Here is a 4,575-nt window from a genome sequence, read left to right as displayed (position 1 = left end):
TTCTTACCCATATTATTTAGGTGAATTCACAATACACACAGGAAAAAAAATTACTATAATATCATAGTTAAACAAATTATAGTAGAGTTAACTATTTAATAGGTAAAATAACTAAAATGATTTACTTATTATGACTATGTAAATATAGTTATTTCTTATGGTAATGTTTACTATATTTTATAGTTTAATGCAGTTTTTAATGTTTGAATTAACTAAAAAATATAGTTCAAATAGCATATTTCAGTTCAAATAACTATAATAACTTAACTATAATATTTTAGTACATCTGACCAACCTTATAGCTATCCCTATAGCAATTATAATGTTCGGTCAATCCTACTATTTTTATAGAACAAACAACTGTTTGGTTTTTTCCGATTATTGCAATAATAGATTTTAAATATAACCGAAATGTGTGTTATAGATATTATATGTTTTGCGAATGACAAAGTTTTTGCTTGGTATTGTCGCGTATTGTTGTTTATACGATTACGAATACCTATAACCTACCTAATATTTTTCGTTATTAGCAAGTCATGAGTTGTGTGTATATTTTTATCCCGATTTTTATCATTGTGTGAATAACAACACATCTATAAAAATATGTATTTGTCAATTTGTGTGTCATATTTTAAAGCTTATAACCTTATAGGTACCTAATTAATACTGTGTTCACTATATTCTGTATTAATCTATTTGCGGACTATGGAAGAACATTAGAAGTATTTAAAAGGCTGGAGATTGGAAGACTTGACTACAAAATTTAAAGCTAAGTGTAACTAACTATAAACCAGGGCCTGCAAACGTTATAATAACGTTATGATTATTACGTTATATTTAACAAAAAACGATTGAAATTTGTAAACGTTATTATAACGGAAATCGATAATAGAGAGTTTTTGCACAACGCCGGTTAAAAAATGTTTTAAAACAAAATTTTGAAAACACTAATGCGCTAATGCATACAACTTTTATTGTGAAATGTGAATTTACTAAAATATATTTAGTAGTAAAATTGTATGTGTAGTTATTTATCCACACGTACCTAGGATTTATGAATTAATAGTATTAATAGTTGAATATCTACATAATTCCATAATATAATATGATAGGTGTATAATTTAAATTATTTACAAAATATGGGTACTCTATATCTGAAGTACCATATATTTGTAAACGAATATTACAAAAGTAAAAATATTTAACATATTATTTAATATGTTTAAGATATCCTGATTAAGATATCGAATTGACTACTATGTTTGCAAAATTTATACATTTTGTCTAAATTTTATTAAATAAAAAATACCTAGGCTATACCACTTATTTATATTTATTATATTTATTTAAAAAAAATTATAAATACAAGACTGAATTACCTCAAATAGGTATTTTTATCATTGTTAAAATACAAATTATATAAGTAGATGTTTATACCTATTGTCTATTTCAGAATAAAAATTGGTTATTATGACTTGTTAAATCTGACAGCATTTATGTTGAAGGAACTAATACCATTAATGGTGAAAAGGTCACGGTTTTATAATAATTTAACTAATTATAAGGAAAGTCAAGTAAGCTATTAAAAACTTAATTTCAATTAGTTATTTTCTATATTGAGCTCAATACGTTGAAGATTAGAAATAATTGTCTGCTTAAAATCGTGATGACAGACACACAAAAAAATAGATTGGTCACCCCGAAATATGTTTCTAGCCACGTCACTCTCCGTACATGCACTTTATTAATTTACACAGAAGATTATGGGCCACTATACACAGGTAAGAGGTCTACCTTCTACGCAATATCGTGTGTACTAACCCCACTGCCAATGACGATCGTAATTTATTGTAAAGAAACAAATTATACAGAATATTATCCTGCCTGTATATATGAGCGCGAAAATAAACCACGAAACTCAATTGGTAGGTACCCACCTATATTATAACACTGGGTATAGTTATATATTATACAGTGTATATAATATATTTATAATTAAAGAGATTGCAAGACGTCAAACAAATCCGAAGTAACGTGTGACATTGCTCCGCGGGTCTCTTTGACTATTTTAGGTACCTATCTCATTAGCTGCACCCACTTTTTACCTATGTATATAGCTAATTAGTATAATGCATAGGTAAAAAAAAATAGCCAAAGGCCATAGAGTCGTGAAAAAGAATAATCCAACAGAAGTGAAAAAGTAGCTATCCACTAACATGTTATTATAATATACCTATTATATTATATAGGGCATGAATTTTATGCAACAGTAACTTTTTTTTTATATTTGATTTAGAACAATTCTGATTCAAAAATCTATAGGTTCGTTCAATAATGTACCTGATCAAATTAAAATACAGTTAAACTGTTAAACTGTATTTTTGCATGATTTTTCAAATTTGAGTCAAAATACATAATATAATTGATAATAGTTACATACTTACATAGTTATTCAAGATAAGATAAAAATTTGCATAAATTAAAAACATTTTAGAAAATAAATAGTTAAGCATTTTAACGCAATTGCGAATGCTATCATGGGAATACAAACGTAAAATTACAATATATTATATCCTAACAGTTTTTGCTATTATGTTGTAATTCAAAAATTATTAATCATAGAAAATCGAAACTTTTCATTTATTCTTAATATATTATTATCATTTTCTATACACAATGAAATTTTAAGAAGTATTAGTCTAATTTTAAGCTATTTATAAACATATGAAACTAGACTTCTATAAGATGATATCTGTTGATAACATATATTTTCCCGCCATCAATAGCTTTGATTTTTGAAAATGGAATACCTACAATACATTGTCCTTATATAAAATTAAAAACATTAAAAATATATGGGTACAATTTTTTATAAGCATTTTAAGTTAAAATTTAAAAAAAATCGTATTTAAATCAAAAATAATGACTTACCTCTAACAATTTTAGTTATTTTGTTTTAATTCAAAAATTATTGATCATTACGTCTTGAAAATTTATACCTTTACATATTATATAGATATAAGTACTATTATTTTCTATACACAATAAAATTAACAACATTTTGTTATTTTTAAACTTTTTATATTATATTACGAACCTGTCCATCCCATTCTACGTGAGGTACGTATTGGTTTATGGTTATATTGTCAAAGTTAAAAATTGCAATATATTAATGTCTAATTCTAATATAAATATATTATAATTTATAAGTCAAAACCAAGTACATATCAACAAAAAAAAGAAAGAAACTAGTAATAATGGGTCATACCACTGGCCGAAAACCAAATATAAACAAAGAGTTGAAAGAAACTAGTATGGTGTCATACCTGCAGCTATGGGAAGCTTTTAACAATAAAACCACGCCGAAACTAGGGGTGTTCAATTTTCCTTCAAAATCAATTTTTTCGTTTACCATAATACCATTTTCCACTACAATAATTGCAGTTTTCAGACAGAAATAATTTTAAATCTTACTAAAATAATAAAAGGTAATGTATTAAGTATTAATGATTAACAATTATAAAAAGAAGACATATTTTAAGTTATAATTACAAATTAAACAAAAAGTTAGGTATAGGCTATAGAATATATTTTATAATGTTAATATTAATTACAAAAAATAAACCCACGAAAAAAATACGTAACACCTCCTTGTAACTTGTTATTGTAGTTTTACTGTGTAAATAAAAATATATTGAATAATATTAATAAGATGCATAATAATATATAAAGCGAGTAACCTATTTTCAAACCTAATTATCTTAACTGTTGTGAAATTTTGGAAAAACAGAAAAAATATTTTTAATTTCTAAAACTTAGGTAGTCTGGTAGTCATGTCATTTTTTATTGCACTAGATTGCATCTAGATAAATCACAAAATGTGTATAAGAATATTTAATATATTGTATATTTTGTTCCATTTCGTTTAAAAATTTAAAATAATAAATTCATGGACTTTTCTTATTGTGTAAATCATTACTCAATTTTAGGTTCAAGAATCATTATGTGTATCTACATCAATATTTTAGATGATATCCATTTCATGAAATAAATAAACCCTAATTTTACCATTTATTGTGTAATAATTGTATTTAAGTATTTGTCATAAATTATGGATATTACTGTAACTTTTCGGGAAATCGTACGGTCTACGGTTGGCTACGGATTATATAAAATGACATAGGCAAATCATACAGGGATTACATTTATTAAATAACAAATGATCGAAAAATATCATAATTAATTTAAAAAAGGTGGATAAGTGGATGTCGCTCTGCTGTACAGTAGGTTACAAGTGGGTCACTGTATAATGGATAGTATTAAATTTGAATTCAATGATATAATATCACTGTATAAGAAAAACGATTCTTAGCAGAGACGGTATGTCAGTCTAGGTATAAGACATATTATATACTTATATCTATGGTATTAAAAACAAATTGACCTATAATATACACAGGAATATCACAATATCCAATAGGTAGGTACTTATAACGCGTTATACATCAACAATAAACCGTGATACTATCATAGGTATATAATAGTATACTTTAGAAGTTTCAGTACCCACGAGTA

Source organism: Acyrthosiphon pisum, chromosome X, assembly GCF_005508785.2.
Source record: "Acyrthosiphon pisum isolate AL4f chromosome X, pea_aphid_22Mar2018_4r6ur, whole genome shotgun sequence".
In the NCBI taxonomy this organism is placed as follows: Eukaryota; Metazoa; Arthropoda; class Insecta; order Hemiptera; family Aphididae; genus Acyrthosiphon; species Acyrthosiphon pisum.
Note: the sequence above shows the minus strand (reverse complement) of the source record.